At 42.0% G+C, this 19,492-nt stretch overlaps 1 long non-coding RNA gene across 2 annotated transcripts in view; it reads right to left on the reverse strand.

Moving 5' to 3' along the window:
• Positions 1-2,038: 2,038 nt before the first annotated feature.
• The window catches only part of LOC138368639 (uncharacterized), a 392,302-nt gene continuing 374,848 nt past the window's right edge, over positions 2,039-19,492 (reverse strand). The window contains exons 3-4 of one of the 2 annotated variants that reach the window (XR_011229623.1): positions 7,726-7,790; positions 2,039-2,364 (exon numbers count right to left, since the gene is read on the reverse strand). This is a non-coding gene — a long non-coding RNA (uncharacterized lncRNA). The remainder of the gene's footprint in view (positions 2,365-7,725; positions 7,791-19,492) is intronic. The other variant, XR_011229622.1, reaches the window with a different exon arrangement.

Here is a 19,492-nt window from a genome sequence, read left to right on the forward strand (position 1 = left end):
ACTAGAGACAGGAAGAGCGTGACCAGATACAGGTTTAACTGCGTACTTCAACTCTCAATAACTGAAGACAAACACGCCAGGCTGATAAGGAGTGACACTCCACACCTCCAGCCTCTGAATGCCTCGTCTTATTGTTCACAATAACGACCAGGTGCTCCCTGCAGCTCTCCCTTCATTATCTCAGCTACACGCGGCCTCGCCCCTCACTAATGATCAACCTGATATTAAACTGCGACACGTTCCTTAAGTTGCCGCTAATGGCATCGTGGTCTCGGTGCCTTGACGGTTGTCTAAGACGTAGATATTTGGGTTAATGTTTCTTAGTTCCACAGATGTTAATGGTTGTGACTATTTTAATTTACATATTGTTAGAGGTAATTGTAATGTAACAATTTATATATTGTTATCTTCAAGAGGAAACTAGATGTATTCCTCCAAGGAGTGCCGGATCAACCGGGCTGTGGTGGGTATGTGGGCCTGCGGGCCGCTCCAAGCAACAACCTGGTGGACCAAACTCTCACAAGTCAAGCTTGGCCTCGGGCCGGGCTTGGGGAGTAGAAGAACTCCCAGAACCCCATCAACCAGGTATCAACCAGGTTAATATTCATCCATCTATTGTTGGGTCAGCCTGTGTATTGAAGATACTTATTGGTAATTATCTGGTAACGCCATATATATATTGTGTGTTGGTGCTACTTGCATTAAAACTCGAAATAACTGATTATTATTTTGTCCTTGTATATAAATCAGAGAACAAATATTTTCAGTGAACCACTGAAGATTGACAACACAAATCAGTTCTTAGTGAACCTGACACCAACCTCGACCCGTATATCAGATGTAACCATTAATACAATTGGAGTTTGAAGTAGCCATAAACAGCATACACTCCGCCCCAAGTTCCCGGAATTCTACTTTCACCAAGAATTAGAAAAAAACAGGCCTAAAACACTCAATGGAGACTGAGCCAAGATACCGGTGTCCAGTGTCCAAGATACCGGTGTCATCCCTCCCAAAACAGCAGAGATATTGCCACTCCACAATAGAGATAACAAATTATAGATATACAGCAGAGATAACAAATTATAGATATACAGCAGAGATAACAAATTATATAACGTTAACAAGTACGATCACAAAACACATGACGTTACAACGCTAAATGAACTATGGGGTTCAGTTCTTGAACCAATTATGTACCTCTGTAACCTTTTCCACCACCGCCCACGGGATGGGTATGAGGTGCATAATAAATAAAGAAATTGGTGTATGTATGCATTCAACAATGGGCGTCTTAACAAAATATTAAATATTGCCGCATACCACAAAATACACATAGGCCTAATTAAACAACCTAACCTATGCCCTTAAATGAAGCCAAGCCAATGGCAGATGCCTACAATTGGTGCCAGACCTTATGACGGTCTAGCATCAATAGCAAGGACACACGCCATTAGCGACAGAATCATATTCTGTTGATTGATAGTTGAGAGGCGGGACCAATGAGCCAGAGCTCAACCCCCGCATGCACAACTAGTTGAGTACACTAGGTGAGTACACTGACAAGGATCTCTTCCACTGGCATATGCCATATATTTCCAACCTTCATTATATCCACATAACGCACTTTTCGGCTATTTTCTTCCCTGCGCATTACACTATCGTTACATATACCGATTCCATGCTGCAAATTCTAACTGGCATTATTGATCTATCATTTATAATGATTTTAAAACAATTTTTCTGAATAAAAATAACTATCATATCATATTTTCTAAAGTTATCCTTTCTTGGGCAAACCTTCCGGAAAAAAGAAAATGGACACGCGCGCTACAATTGAAGAAAACGACTTTTACTTAAGGTATAACTATGTAGAAGAGAGAGCATTAATTTCTGCTAGTTTTTGCTTTGACCTACCTATCCTACTTTCCTAGAATTTAGATATGAAATATTAACTGGAAATAACAACAAATTCACTCAATATAATTATATAATATATCATATTATATACTAAATAACAATGCAATGTAACTAGACGTATAGACAAGGCAACGGGGAAGCAGTTTACCTGTATGAGAGACGTGGCCTGAGCGACGTGTAGGACTCCAGGAGGTCCGGACACTCCAGATACGCAGCCCCGTCGGTAAGATCCAGCCAGCCGGGGTCATCGTCCTCATCTTCGGGTTGGAAGCGCGGAGGTGGGGCTAGGAGGGGGCCGTGGGATCGGCCCCCCGAGGCCCCCAATCCACTGTGGGCAGCTAGGGACGATGGGTCCACATAAGGGGTAGTGCCATCCTCATCCCCATCATCCTCAGGGATAACCTTAACCTCTGGCACCAGGGCCGCCGCCATCACACACTCATCCTGCAAGAAGCGAGTGGCCACGGTCAGTCATACTGTGAGTCAGTCACTAGATTGATGAAGATTAAGCCACCCAAAAGGTGGCACGGGCATGAATAGCCCGTAAGTGGTGACCCTTTTGAGCCATTACCAGTATCAATAGATGATACTGGAGATCTGTGGAGGTGCGACTGCACCCTGAGTGACGGGAGATGTCTCCCGTGTGTCAGTCACTATTATAGAGGCACTCTATATAGTGACTGATATAGAGCCAGGGTCAGTCATGCTGTGAATGAGTCACTATTATAGAGGTACTCTATATAGTGATTGATATAGAGCCAGAGTCAGTCGTGCTGTGAATCAGTCACTATTATAGAGGCACTCTATATAGTGACTGATATAGAGCCAGGGATCAGTCATGTGGTGATGGCGCTGGAATCAGTCAGTATAAAGAGGCACTCCAGAAGATCAATATTATAGCTAAGAGCAAGTATTATTGAAATTGTTTATGAAATTATCATTATATTGTAATCATAATGTTAAGATTAGAATATTTTATATATTACCAGTAAGCACAATTACCTTAAGAGAGAAGTAATATTGTGAAGAGAAGGAATATAACAATAACATCGTGTTCAAGGCAAAAGACCAACCCAAACTTCTTCACGTATACGTAAGAAGGTAAATGTCAAGGAACAAAATGTCAGACTAGGGGAAGTCTTCTTGAGGTTATCTTGAGATGATTTCGGGGCTTTTTAGTGTCCCCGCGGCCCGGTTCTCGACCAGGCCTCCACCCCCCGGGAAGCAGCCCGTGACAGCTGACTAACACCCAGGTACCTATTTTACTGCTAGGTAACAGGGGCATAGGGTGAAAGAAACTCTGCCCATTGTTTCTCGCCGGCGCCTGGGATCGAACCCAGGACCACAGGATCGCAAGTCCCGCGTGCTGTCCGCTCGGCCGACCGGCTCCCAATAAGAATAAATCATTGCAAAAGACTACAAGGAGATGTGTAAAGTATTATTCAACTTTTCCTTACAAATGAGTATCCTTAACTGTAGCCTCTGTTTACCCAATAGTAAAATGGGCACCTGGTTGTTAAACGATTTGGTGGGGTCGTATTCCGGGGAGTATAGGATTAAGGACCTGCCCGGAACGCTACGCTTGCTAGTGGCTGTACAAGAATATAAGAACTCTTCTCTATATAAATAAATCTATATAAATTAAAATGGAAATGTTCGTTTGTTCAAAATCGCTAATCTCCGAAAGTTCTTCACTGATTGTTTAGAAATTTTGATATAACGTTCCATTCGCATTCGAGCGGGTTTTTATATACATACTATATAGATGTCACGTCTGTGACGGGAAGAATCATGCTTTTTTTTGAAAAACTGTGTTTTTCGTGTGAGGGAAATCCTCGAAACCTCTTTACCGATTGATTTAAAATTTTGACACAACATTACATTCGAATAGACGCATGTTTTTATATACCTACTATATACATGCCTCACCTGTGACAGGGAAAATCATGTTTAAACAAAAAACAGCGCCATCTGTAGGACGTAAGAGCAACACACGCTGTATTCTCCAAAAGTTCTTCATCGATTGCTTTGAAATTTTGACACAACGTTCCATTCGAATACGCGCATGTTTATATATACCTACTATATAGATGCCAGACCTGTGACAGGTGAAAACATTTTTTTTTAAACAGCGCCATCTGTTGCACGTAATATCAACACATTCTTTACTAAATATGTTATGATTACATTTCATTGTTTCCGATTGCATTGATAAATTTAATTTTCATAGATTTCGATTTATTTTTATTTTTATTTAATTATTTTGTGTGACATTGCATTGGAATTGAGTTGTGTTGTTTACCATACTTTTCATTTCGTGAGTATAGTTTATTTTTTTATTTTTTTCATTTTTTCATTTCGTTTTGTAAACTGTTCTACTTATTTTTTAGTGATGGGAACATCAGATCATTTAGGGACGTAACGGACGAGGGAGTGGGGAATAGTGGGGAGGACGAGGGATCGGGGGAGTGGGGAATGATGGGGATGAAGGGACGGGGGAGTGGAGAATGGTGGGAGGGAACAGACCGTCGCTCTACTGTTCAGTTCAGTGTCACTAACAAACTTTCTCTGCTAGGTACGCCAGAGATCGTGGAACATTTAGAAAATAAAATTGATAGAAATTAAAAAATGAATTAAAATTTATTTAAATTACACATTTCACTAGATATTTTTTTATCAATATGTAGAAAGTACCCGATAAAAATTTTTAGGAAATTAATATTTGTACAAAATTCCCCAAATTTTCCATGGCATAAAAAATCAATTTCAGTGCAATTATCTTTTTAATCAATTTTTAATCAATTTTAATCAATAATTAATCAATTTTTACCAATTACCTATTTATATATTTTAAACAATCATTCTTTATCACTATGTATAAAAGTACATCACATACAAAGTAAAGAATAATTTTATGAAATTACCAATAATATACAAAAATAATTCATTCTCAAAAATAATTATAACCCAAATTAACTAAATTATATATTTTCGATCATTGATAGTAAATAAGGAATGCAAAAACTACCTCTGTTAAGATTATGAAAGAAAATTAAAGTTGGAAATAACAAAAAATTATCTTGCATAAAAATAAAAAATAGGGTCTAATTTTCTACCTTTTTGCACCAAATTATATATTTTAGACCAATCACACAAATCATCATATACAAAACCTATCTATAGTGAGATCTTTAAGAATATTATAAATAAATAAAATATCTTTTAAAGAATTGTCCCTGGCATGAAAAAGTATATTCACACATAAATTAAAACCATCTTTTAGGCCCTTCGTAATTCAGCACAATGTGCAAAAGTACATTTTGTGTGATTAAAACGAAGTTACATTTGGAGAAAAATCCCACCAGAAATCATGTAATAACTGACAAAAAGAAAAACCATCTTAATACATTTCTTTTTTTCCCCCAAAAATATAATTTTGGCCCCCTGATTACCACCAGTTGCATTACCCTCTGAAGTAACACAACTGGTGTGATTTTGAAGAAAAATATATTTCGAGAAAAATGTCAAAATTTCCCATTACACATGAACAAAAATATTAAGCGAATTCCTCAAATTATAACTCTTGAAGTCTTCATATCAGCGTGTAGTGACGTAAGTCTCGTGGGATTTTAAAGACATTTCAAATTTTTATGAGTTTTTTTTGTCTAATAACCTGCTCAGGGTATTGTGGCTCCTGCGTTGTTTGGCCAGCGTTCAGGCCCCCTGTGTGTGGGTGTGTGGGTGTGTGTGTGTGTGTGATAAATATACAGATAAGATAGAAGAAAAATAATTCGGGAGTCAGTGTATTAGAGAACCGATGGTTTGAAAGGTGGGGTCCAAGAGCTAACAACTCGATCCTGAAGGCACAAATGGTAAATACATACACACACACACACACACACACACACACACACACACACACACACACACACACACACTCACAAGGGGCCTCACGGTTGAGTAGACAGTGCTCGTGGGTCGTAGTCCTAAGGGCCCGGGTTCGATTCCCGGCCGAGGCGCAAACAAATGGGCAGAGTTTTTGACCCTGTTCACCTAGCAGTAAATAGAAACCTGGGAGTTAGACAGCAGCTACGGGCTGCATCCTGGGGATGTTAGTGTGTGTGTGTGTGTTAGAGAGAAATATATGTAGTAATAGAGGAAAAATAAATTGGTTAGAAAGGCGGGGTCCAAGAGCATCGAGGAATGAGCTACGAAGAGAGACTGAAGGAACTAAACCTGACGACGTTAGAAACGAGGAGGGAGAGGATGGACATGATACACACGTATGAAATACTTAGTGGGATTGAGCTATATATAGTTGTAATGGCTTAGGCTTTTCCCCTGATAATTCCCATCCCATAGAAGGATTGACACGGTGGAAACAGGACATGTTTACACTGAAAGCCAATAGAACAATGGGGCCACGGATGGAAGCTTGAGACTCACATGTATCATAGAAATATTAGAAAGTTTTCTTTTATAGTAACGGTAATGAGTAAATGGAACGACCTAAGGAGCAGGTTGTAGACACAAACTCAATCCATAACTTAAATACAGGTACAAAAGGGAAATATGTCAGGAATCATTGCATTAGACAACCAGAGGCTAGAAAGCAGGGTCCAAAAGCTAGAGCTCCATCCAGGAGGCATAAATAGGTGGGTACACACACACACACACACACACACGTACATTATTCAACACATTAGACAACCGGCAGTTACAAAAGGCGGGGTCCAAGAGCTAACAATTCGATCCTGCTAAAACAATAAATACATATACTAAAACTTAACAGAGATCATCTTTAAAAAATATATATATATCACGAAATTAACGTTAGCAATTAAATATAAAAGTACGGGAGAATTTTGAACATAAACCCATGACACTCCACTAAAAATGTCGACCAAAAATCTAAAAATTAGAATAATTTTTTTTTATTTAGAGCAATCCACTTTCATGGTTTAAAAAGTCAGATATTTTCCAGGGAATATTTATGGAATTCCTAAATTGTCGGAGCCTTCAGATCTCCCCCAGTACGCCCCTCCCTTGTAGCCTTTGGCAGGGCTTGGTGACGGGGGAAGCTGGTGGGTGACAAGACCGGGTGGGTGGGTGACACGACCAGGTATGTGGGTGACAAGACCAGGTGGGTGGGTGACAAGACCCCTTGAGTGGGGGCAACCATTTCATACCCAATTATCACCGAGAAGAAAACTGGATGAAAGGTGGAACAAGAGGTCATGAATACTCTCCAGGTGATATTCTTAACAAGTTCTGGCATAGAGCATTAATAATACCAGTGGGAGCATGTCTGTCATTAATGTAACTGATAATGCTGTCACAGCTCATCACCAGTCTTCAACAGTCATCCCAACCCATCAAGAGTCATAGTGACCCATCAACAGTCATCCCAACACCTCTTCACCCTTATACATTGTCTACCTCTTCACCCTTATACATTGTCTACCTCTTCACCCTTATACATTGTCTACCTCTTCACCCTTATACATTGTCTACCTCTTCACCCTTATACATTGTCTACCTCTTCACCCTTATACATTATCTACCTCCCTCATTCTATTCTTCCCTTCTTCCGATTTTTCTCCAAAATATTTTCGCACTGACATGCAACGTTAGTGTGCTTTCCTTGTTCCTCTCTCTCCTCTCCCTCTCTTCTCCTCTCCTCTCCCTCCCTCTCTCTCCTCTCCCTCCCTCTCTCCTCTCCCTCTCTCTCTCTCCTCTCCCTCTCTCTCTCTCCCTCCCTCTCTCCCTCCCTCGGTGCTGTGCCAGGTGTGGTGGAGTACTCACCCGGTGCCCGCGACCGTCAGGTAAACGGTTGGTTGAAGTCACGGAGAAAGGCCATCGTCACCAGCCTGGCGAGAGGAAGGTGACATTAGTGATCTGTCATGTTGATCTGTCATGTTGATCTGTCATGTATGTTGATCTGTCATGTTGATCTGTCATGTTGATGTCATGTTGATCTGTCATGTTGTGTCAGTCATGTTGATCTGTCATGTTGATCTGTCATGTTGATCTGTCATGTTGATCTGTCATGTTGATCTGTCATGTATGTTGATCTGTCATGTTGATCTGTCATGTTGATGTCATGTTGATCTGTCATGTTGATCTGTCATGTTGATCTGTCATGTTGATCTGTCATGTTGATCTGTCATGTTGATCTGTCATGTATGTTGATCTGTCATGTTGATCTGTCATGTTGTGTCAGTCATGTGATCCGTCATGTGTGTTGATCTGTCATGTGTGTGTTGATCTGTCATGTGTGTTGATCTGTCATGTGTGTTGATCTGTCATGTGTGTTGATCTGTCATGTGTGTTGATCTGTCATGTTGATCTGTCATGTTGTGTCAGTCATGTGTGTATTGCGTGAAAATTAGCATACGACTTGATAGGGAAGTATACTGCGGGTGTGGTCTAGCCATGTATACTACGGGTGTGGTCTAGCCATGTATACTGCGGGTGTGGTCTAGCCATGTATACTGCGGGTGTGGTCTACTCATGTATACTGCGGGTGTGGTCTAGCCATGTATACTGCGGGTGTGGTCTAGCCATGTATACTGCGGGTGTGGTCTAGCCATGTATACTGCGGGTGTGGTCTACTCATGTATACTGCGGGTGTGGTCTAGCCATGTATACTGCGGGTGTGGTCTAGCCATGTATACTGCGGGTGTGGTCTAGCCATGTATACTGCGGGTGTGGTCTAACCATGTATACTGCAGGTGTGGTCTAGCCATGTATACTGCAGGTGTGGTCGAGCCATGTATACTGCAGGTGTGGTCTAGCCATGTATACTGCGGGTGTGGTCTAGCCATGTATACTGCGGGTGTGGTCTAGCCATGTATACTGCGGGTGTGGTCTAACCATGTATACTGCAGGTGTGGTCTAGCCATGTATACTGCAGGTGTGGTCGAGCCATGTATACTGCAGGTGTGGTCTAGCCATGTATACTGCAGGTGTGGTCTAGCCATGTATACTGCAGGTGTGGTCTAACCATGTATACTGCAGGTGTGGTCTAACCATGTATACTGCGGGTGTGGTCAAGCCATGTATACTGTGTGCGTTACTGAAGCCATGTGCGGATGACACAGTTACATAATATTGATATTTTCTCTGTTGCTTACTGTTACTACTAATCAAATAACTAATCAGTTTAACTATCATACATAACTTGATACCATTTTATAATTGAGATTTAAATAATATGCTAGGCTTGTTTTGAGTAAGAAAAGTTACAATGAAACTTTAAGCAATAACTATGTTAATCAAATTGTCTCAGGTTAAGACGGATACTGTCTTACCCATGTACGTAGATTTGCGTCTAATACTTCATAAACTAAAGACAACTTCCTCCAACCATATATACATATTTTAAGTGTAATAAACTAGTTGTTGGAAGGTATACATAATTGTATCAGTGAGTCCCTTCTCCCTCATGTATAAACCCGTCGTCCCCATAAACCCATAATATATTAACACTTCATGAAATAAAAATATTAGTGAGAACTGAACTTCCGATTCCCTTCTTCACATGAGGAGTTAAAAGCAACCTATAATTTTGCACGATTATAGGTACCGTGTTTATATGGTATATAAACCATATAAAGAATCGGTAATTTATGCATAATATACATAGTTATTTTGCAGCGAAAGTAAATGGTTGGTAAACAGAATGTGTGGGACTACACTTGTACGTCTACATTGGCTGGTACGTAGCCAGCTGGTATCTGGGAGCCGGTCGGCCGACCGGACAGCAAGCTGGACTTGTGATCCTGTGGTCCTGGGTTCGATCCCAGGGTGAGTGTCATGCACTCATGCACGCATGACACTCAACGTTGATCGTCTCCCTGTGAGACGTAATTCATTCTGTATTTGGCATGCTTGCAATTTTATTTTTATGCTATTGTATGTTATATTTTATCTAAGTATTTGTTATGTCTCCATGCTTCTTGTGTATTTTGTGTTTACCATCGTAGGCCACGTACATATATTTTAGTTGTTTTTAGATGTATTATGTTTTTAGGGTTACTGTTGAAGGGCCCAAGCGACCCATGCCCTGTGGCTGGGCCGCTGGGCTCTAGAGCTAGAGCAATACCCTTATCACCCTGAAGTGGCAAGGGGATTTAAGGAGACAAAAAAAAACTGATTTATCAGGCTGTGATGCCGTCAGGAACCTGTCCTCTTACAAATTACGTAAAAGAACGTAACTTGAAAATAAAAATAATTGAAAATAAATTTTGGATTTTTGTTTCCAAAACAGCAAATTAAGGGTCCTCTGGTAGGTTAGGAGGGCAGGAAGTTCTCCTAAGGTTTCAATGCGTCGTCAAAACCGTTAATTGAAAGTTTCCTCTCCTAACCTAACAGCCTAAGCCAGAGGACCCAAAACAGAAAACGGGACAGTACGTCACTTTCGTGAGCCGATTTCATTTTGAATTACGTCGATTTTTAGCCTGAGTGCGCGTACGAGCGAAAAGCGACGTCATTTGTAGGAGAACGGGTTGATGTCAGGCAGCAAGCTGTGCGGACCCACAGTCTATGTGATCACAGGACCCTCACAGAGGAAGGCTAGCAGGCAGGTACAGACCCACGATCACCCATGCCCTTGTCAGGCAGCAAGCTGTGCGGACCCACAGTCTATATGATCACAGGACCCCCACAGAGGGAGGCTAGCAGGCAGGTACAGACCCACGATCACTCATGCCCCCACCATTAACCTCGTGTGTATCTCACTACACACACCATGTTCCTGAACAAATAGCCTGGATGTGTCACAACGGAAAGGTTGATGGTATTCTTGAGAGATATAAGAATTTTGCACCAAGACTAATTTTTTGTTGAATTATCTGCATGTCTCTTGCAAATTGTCTATACAGTATACCTAGGTCATAAAAGTATTTGTGTGTACGTCTGATACCATACTTCTTGTGAAGGAGGAAATGAATATGTTTATCTCTCAGAATGTTTGGTAATGTGTTTATTGTTTGTGATGTGTGTTTATGTATGTATTAACACGATGTACTGAACGGGGTGAGAATAGCTTGAGCTACCTCATCCCTTTGTGTGTATTTTACCTCAATAAACTTATTTCAATTTCAATTCAATTTCACACCATCAACACCATTCTGCACATATCAACACCAAGTGTAGCACAGGCCAGTTACCTGGCATCACGGTGATTGGAAAATTTTACATTTCAATCCTTGAGCGTTACTGAAAATTAACTGCACACACGCCGCTGGTATTCGGTAGTTTCACAGTGATTTTCCCTAACAATGTACACCAATCATTGTAGCATGTTGATAGTAAACAATGAAACCTCTGACGCAGTTATTTTAAACAATATAGCAAACCTGGCATTGTTTTGCTTTCAATTTGAATTTTATTTTTAATTAATTGCATCAATTTGTTCAGCGTTACTGCGTTAGGGGTTGTGACGAAGCCTCAGGAGGGAGGGGGAGGGGGGGGTAATGACCACCTTCCCGGTTTTTTTGAGGGCACATTACACTGGCTTAATGCATCAATTAAATGAAGCCGTTTGGGCAAGCATGCTAGGCGACCTAGCTACACGGGTCACGGTAGCCAAACACCAGGGGCCGTGTCAGACAGATAACAGTGGCCGTGCCAGACAGATAACAGGGACCGTGCCAGACAATAACAGGGACCGTGCCAGACAATAACAGGGACCGTGCCAGACAATAGCAGGGACCGTGCCAGACAAATAACAGGGACCGTGCCAGACAAACACCAAGGGGTCACGACAGACTGGTCTTTATATGCCCTATCAATTCCTCTGAGAATCTTGTATGTGGTGATCATGTCTACCCCTAACTCTTCTGTCTTCTAGCGACGTGAGGTTTAGTTCCCGTAGTCTCTCCTCGTAGCTCATACCCCTCAGCTCGGGTACTAGTTTCTGGTAGCATACCTCTGAACCTTCTCCAATTAAGTCTTGTGCTTTACGAGATATAGATTCCATGCTGGAGCTGCATACTCCAGGATTGGTCTGACATATATGGTATACAAGGTTCTCAAGGATTCCTAACACAAGTTACTATAGGTGTGTGTGTGTGTGTGTGTGTGTGTGTGTGTGTGTGTGTGTGTGTGTGTGTGTGTGTGTGTGTGTTAGAGAGAAATATATGTAGTAGACATGATAGAATAAAGATCAGGAATCGGTGTATTAGACAACGACATTTAGAAAGGCGTTTCTAACCCCAAGAGCTGACAGCTCCCTCCTGCAGGCACAAATAGCAAATATACACACTATACACACACACACCCAATAACCCACCCACAACCACATCCTCCCCCTACACCCCACCCCACCACCCACAACCTCCCCCCCTCCACCCCACCCCACCCACCCACTACCACAACCTCCCCCCTACACCCCACCCCCCCCACCCACAACCACAACCTCCCCCCTACACCCCATCCCACCCCACCCACCTTATGCACAATGAAATTACTTTTATGGTGATGACTTGATAATGTAAGCAGTGTAAATAAAGGGCTGACACATATGCCGCCAGAAGCTCTACTTTCATTTGCTGGCGTCAATGACCTCAACGTTGCAACACCTGCCAAAAAAAAACTATGATCAATATATTTGTGATATTGTGGCCGGCGTCACTCAACACGGAGCACAAACACATTCTAAAGCCATTGGGACGCTTCGACAAATTTGATGGGAATTCCTCTGGGATTTATAAAATATAATTTATCATTCCATTGGAGTAGTCGGTACAGAAACGACCTCGTTTCCTGCAGGTCGATGCTCGATCCCAGACACTCCTATCCCAGCTCCTAGTCCTCATATCCCATCCCACTGCTATATAGCCATGGTGAATTAGCGCTTTCTCCTCATAATTACCTTGCCTATGCAGGCGATGAGTCACAATAACGTGGCTAAAGTATGTGGAGAATGGTCCAGGACGGACCGAAACGTGGTCGTCCCTTCACCTTCTAGTGTGTGGTCTGGTCAACTACCTTGCCTAATAAATGTTAATATTCAGATACAAATTATCAATCAAATTTTCTATAAATGTAATGATCCAAACCTCCCATCTGCCTGAAGAGGACGTGCGAGCTTCACCAGCCACTTAAAAGGTCAGCTGATCACTAGCTTTGTCTCAACCAGAAAGGCTGGACTTGTAAATAAAACTGGATGGTGTAAACGAGGGAGTGAGTCTACAACAATACTATTTTGGTAAGCTTTCCACTCACGTAAAAGGTGGCACAAGCTTATGACATGGCAGTGACAGTGGCAGGCACAGTGACGTGGAAGTGACAGTGGCAGGTACAGTGACATGACAGTGCCAGGCACGGTGACATGGCAGGCACGATTTATTGTAAAGCCACACAGAACTGGTCCATGGACCCTCAACTCCGATGTTTGAAAACGGAGGATATCACAAAGTATAAAACACAAGACCCTTTGCCGTAAATTAGCTTGATATGATAGCCTCCCAAACAACCAATGATAGCCCACAAACTACCAGCACTTCCTTAAACCGGTTAAAAGACTGAGCTTAGTAAACAACACGAAGACGTCCACCAATTCTACATTCAAGTTTAAAATGGAAGTTCGACATGAAGTTAATTACATTCGCAAATAAATTAAGATTTAAATATATAATATAAAAAAACACGATTTGAATGAAGTATTTATATTTATTAAACACTCAGACATTTTCACTTGATAGATATCCATTATTCATATTGTTTAATACGTGGATATTGTTAGTTACTATGCAGGACACCGTGGCTCTCTCGCCTCGTTTGCAACAAGGAAAAGAATTGTTCAATGGAAATTACACTTGATAGAGGAGTTGGTCTTCTATATTCCTTCTCACTCTCATCGTTTTCTTTGATTATTAAGCTTCTTACTCCAAAGAAAACGGCCCGGCCTCCTAATCAGTGGCCATATGTTGGTTGACACAGCCTTAAGCTCACTGTTTATGAATAAAAAAAACGCTTAACACGACTGAAACTTATGGTAGAATATTTACCGGACAGTATTTACCGAACAGTGCTTCACTGATGTCCTCTGTTCGAACTGCATCTCTGGAAATGTTTCAACCCCTTGAACTGCAAATATAAATAACTGCAAACTACATCTAATTTAACCAAATTTTGGTCAAACTTTACACCAAATTGTATTATATAATTGTTTTAATTTACATAAAATATTAACCCCGATTTTGAGTACACGGTACATTAAAATTGATGGGGTACGTCTTTGGGGTCGGCCGCTGGATGGACGAGCACACCTGAGGACTGGTTGCTATCCCGCTAATCGGGTCAACGATGCCAGTCAAATACTGTACTTACATCTATCAACCTATTCTTAGCTCGTGATCCTGCAACCCTGTCGTAGTCCCCGAACTGAAGCACTGTTCGATTAAAGTTCGAACTTCAAACATTTATAAATACGAAATGTACACACTACATTACGGTAGTTGCTGGATTAAAGAGCATTGAGCCGACGTTTCGTGCAAGGGCTGCACATATTTTGTGCAGCCCTTGTGAGTATTTGCATTATATGATTCCCCAGCCTACGTTCGTAGTTATAAATCGAAACGTGCTTCATTCACTTCCAGCTAGTGATGGAGATAAGATAATCCGTCGGCCAAATACTAGTTAAGGTAGCTGCTGCTTCCCTGTTTATGAATAACAATTGACACATGATTCAACTGCTCACGTTTGAGATTTTCTCGAACAATGCTTCACACTTCCAAGGCTCGAAGCTCACGTCTGCAAATGCTTCATTATAAATTACATAAATGCCAAGAGCCCAAAAACACACTAAGGTTAACCTAACCTTGGTTTAACTATAAACAAAACTGATTGCTTACAATCAAGTTAATGTAACAATTATCCACGAGACAAGAATAGACCGTCCTTTCATATGCAACATCTGCATATATATCTCTACATTTCCACCGTGTGAACATATCTTGAAGGATCTTCCCCAGATTCAGAATCTATCCAATGAAGCGGCTCCATCTTGTTATAATGCTGGTACGAGCATGTCAACACGACGAGCGGTCGTTCACCTCAACGGGTTCCCACACAACCGGATCGTCGCGTCCACAGACTCCTATTGCCAGTCTATCATCAAAACATAGGGCTGGCGGGCTCACCAAGTTTATGTACAAAATATGGACAATCCCAGTCGGTAATAGTTCGTATTCTGGATATTAATCTCTGTTCAAAGCTACGACTCGAGACGTGCTTCAGTTTCTTCCAGCCCGTCTTGTTCAAGACTCGCTAAACAGTGGAGAGCAAAACACCTTATCCTTTGAAGACACAAACACCCAATATATAGCAAAGTTAAAGTAAATTTAGAATCGTGTTGTTATTGCATTGTATAAAATATTCAGAATGGCAGTTGGATACCAAATGTGTGTCTAAGACTCACTGACGTCGGTGAGTCGGTGTTAGTGATATTATCCCAATGAAGAAGATGAGTTTGGATCCTGTTTACAGTGGGCGACCTTCCCAAACTCGCCTCGCCACACAGCCTCCAGAATCCTTACTAATCGACCCGAGTAGACAATGTCACGCGAATATGCCTGACGAATCAAGTGTCATGAGGACATAGCTAACACAAGCCCAAGTGAAAGTATATATTTGTGAAAGTGCAATTGAGAGACTACTGCAAGTTTTAGCTGCAATTCAAGCGATATTAGTGGAACAAGCCGCCAGCATTACTCCAAGTACGAGCACCAACAGAGGGGGTTGAGTATTCATTGTATAAATGATATGAGTACTATAGATCAGGGAAATATTACTCATTGAGTAATATTAACAATAGGCAGAGGTTATTGAGGGGTATTTACCCACTGGACGAGAGGCAGGGGGGTCACCGTGACCCAGATAGCGACCATTGAGCTCCGGCCACACGTGGCACCTGGTCGCTCAGTGCCTCAGTGTGTGTTCCAGACTGGTGAGTGTAGCACCTCCTCCAGTACACCCTCCCCCCCCCACACACACTACACCCCAAGTACCTTCCCCCTCACCCTCCAGCCACAGCACTCTGCCTTCACCACACACGTCTCCAACAGCAGACAACACCTGTGACAACACCAGTGACAACAGTGTCAACACCAGTGACAACAGTGTTAACACCAGTGACAACATTGTCAACACCAGTGACAACACCAGTGACAACAGTGTTAACACCAGTGACAACATTGTCAACACCAGTGACAACACCAGTGACAACAGTGTTAACACCAGTGACAACATTGTCAACACCAGTGACAACACCAGTGTTAACACCAGTGACAACATTGTCAACACCAGTGTCAACACCTGTGACAACAGTGTTAACACCAGTGACAACATTGTCAACACCAGTGTCAACACCTGTGACAACAGTGTCAACACCAGTGACAACAGTGTCAACACCAGTGACAACATTGTCAACACCAGTGCCAACAGTCATGACCAGTGACAACAGTGTCAACACCAGTGACAACAGTGTCAACACCAGTAACAACAGTGTCAACACCAGTGACAACAGTGTCAACACCAGTGACAACATTGTCAACACCAGTGACAACAGTGTCAACACCGTTACAACATTGTCAACACCAGTGACAACAGTGTCAACACCAGTGACAACAGTGTCAACACCAGTGACAACAGTGCCAACACCAGTGACAACAGTGTCAACACCAGTGACAACAGTGTCAACACCAGTGACAACACCAGTGACAACATTGTCAACACCAGTGACAACATTGTCAACACCAGTGACAACAGTGTCAACACCAGTGACAACAGTGTCAACACCAGTGACAACATTGTCAACACCAGTGACAACAGTGTCAACACCAGTGACAGTGTCAACAACAGTGACAACACCAGTGACAACAGTGTCAACACCAGTGACAACAGTGCCAACACCAGTGACAACAGTACCAACACCAGTGACAACAGTGCCAACACCAGTGACAACATTGTCAACACCAGTGACAACATTGTCAACACCAGTGTCAACACAAGTGACAACAGTGTCAACACCAGTGACAACAGTGTCAACACCTGTGACAACAGTGTCAACACCTGTGACAACAGTGACAACACTGTCAACACCAGTGACAACAACAGTGCCAACACCAGTGACAACACCAGTGGCAACATTGTCAACACCAGTGACAACAGTGTCAACACCAGTGGCAACATTGTCAACACCAGTGACAACAGTGTCAACACCAGTGACAACACCAGTGACAACAGTGTCAACACCAGTGACAACAGTGTCAACACCAGTGACAACATTGTCACCACCAGTGACAACATTGTCACCACCAGTAATAACAGTGACAACACCAGCGACAACACCAGTGACAACACCAGTGCCAACACCAGTGACAACAGTGCCAACACCAGTGACAACAGTGTCAACACCAGTGACAACATTGTCACCACCAGTGACAACACCAGCGACAACACCAGTAACAACATCAGTGACAACAGTGCCAACACCAGTGACAACACCAGTGTCAACACCAGTGACAACACCAGTGTCAACAACAGTGCCAACACCAGTGACAACAGTGTCAACACCAGTGACAACATTGTCACCACCAGTGACAACACCAGCGACAACAGTGACATCAGTGACACCAGTGCCAACACCAGTGACAACACCAGCGACAACAGTGTCAACACCAGTGACAACATTGTCACCACCAGTGACAACATTGTCACCACCAGTAACAACACCAGTGACAACACCAGTGACACCAGTGTCAACACCAGTGACAACACCAGCGACAACACCAGTGACAACACCAGTGTCAACACCAGTGACAACACCAGTGACACCAGTGTCAACACCAGTGACACCAGTGTCAACACCAGTGCCAACACCAGTGACAACATTGTCACCACCAGCGACAACACCAGTGACAACACCAGTGACACCAGTGTCAACAACAGTGCCAACACCAGTGACAACAGTGCCAACACCACCAGCATATCCCCCCTCGCCCACACACAACCCACAAGACTGGGAAGGCAACACTGAACACCATTTACTTATAACAACAGAAGTGGGTGAGCGGCAGGGCGGGAGCCAAGAGACAGACAGACAGACGGCAGCAGATGGACAGACAGGAGGAGCATCATCAACACCTGTTGGCCAGACACGTGGAAGACATCACCGAGGCGTGGGTGAAGCGTCTCCTCCTCCACAGCCTCACCGCCTCCGGTAATTCTCAGGCTCATCTGCTGTTTTAGAATTGTTTACCTCTTTAAGTTCGTCTGCTCCTTTAGAATTGTTTACCTCTTTAAGTTCGTCTGCTCCTTTAGAATTGTTTACCTCTTTAAGTTCGTCTACTCCTTTAGAATTGTTTACCTCTTTAAGTTCGTCTACTCCTTTAGAATTGTTTACCTCTTTAAGTTCGTCTACTCCTTTAGAATTGTTTCCCTCTTTAAGTAGTGTTTGTGTTCTCTTAGACCTGTTGGTAATAGGATTGAGCGAGCGAGGTCTGTCGGCCGCGTCATATAACAACAAAATGCTAATTTTAAACTTGGAATTAATGTCAAAGGCCAAGAGAGCTACGCTGCATTTTTCCCGCATTTTACCATAAACAAATTTAATATTAACTTGTTCCCAGATCTAAGAAGAGAAGATTACAGAACACCCAAGAGACTGTACATTTACAATACTCATTATTCTTCACAAGAGGAATTATGATAATAATTGTGATCTAAAATTGTTACCTAAACTGTCTCAAGGCGTGCTGCGGGGTAGCCCTAGGCGTGCCGCAGGGTAGCCTTAGGCCCGCTTTAGGGCAGCCCACAGTGTGGTGGTTTGACAGGAGGAAAAGAATTTCAGCACAAGCATCCATGACCAAACATTTCCTAACAGCAAAGTTAGGAAATGTGCTCCCAATACACATGATAAGTGAGTACATGTGCACAGATACACATATGGAGGTAGGGAGATGATCTTTAAACTTAAATCTTTACCAATAGTAATAGAATTTATAATATTAAATCAAATGAATCTGGAGATAATTTTATTGAAGCAAAATTGGATAGCTGTTTCCTAATATATAGTTTCCTAATAGAGTTTCCTAAGATATAGAGTTTCCTAATATAATAACTCAAATATTCACTAAAAGCGGGGTTATATATAATATTTGTAAAGATGCTAATAAGCGAAATAGAAAGACCAAATCTACCATTCACAAATTATTTCAAGATGACATAAAAAACTACAAAAGAATAGCCATTATTTAAAAAAAATCGTAAATTTAATTTCTTTATTAAAAGATCCAGTGTATTTTTACTCACGTTTTTAATGCTCTTTTCTGGAGCATTTGTCCCTAGAGTTTGTAGTTTATTATATTAATAAGGATGTTTTTATTGTTTGGGAATTCCTGCTGATATTGTACCTAGGTATTTATGGCCTTGATGTAAGTAGGTTGTGCGCACTCCTTTTGTTTTTCCACTAGCACCTTCAAATTTGCTTGTCCAGTAATTACTTAGGTCTTCCACAGTCGATGAATTTATTAGATCCATAAATTATACTTGCTAGATGCTC

This window comes from Procambarus clarkii, chromosome 25 (assembly GCF_040958095.1).
Source record: "Procambarus clarkii isolate CNS0578487 chromosome 25, FALCON_Pclarkii_2.0, whole genome shotgun sequence".
In the NCBI taxonomy this organism is placed as follows: domain Eukaryota; kingdom Metazoa; phylum Arthropoda; class Malacostraca; order Decapoda; family Cambaridae; genus Procambarus; species Procambarus clarkii.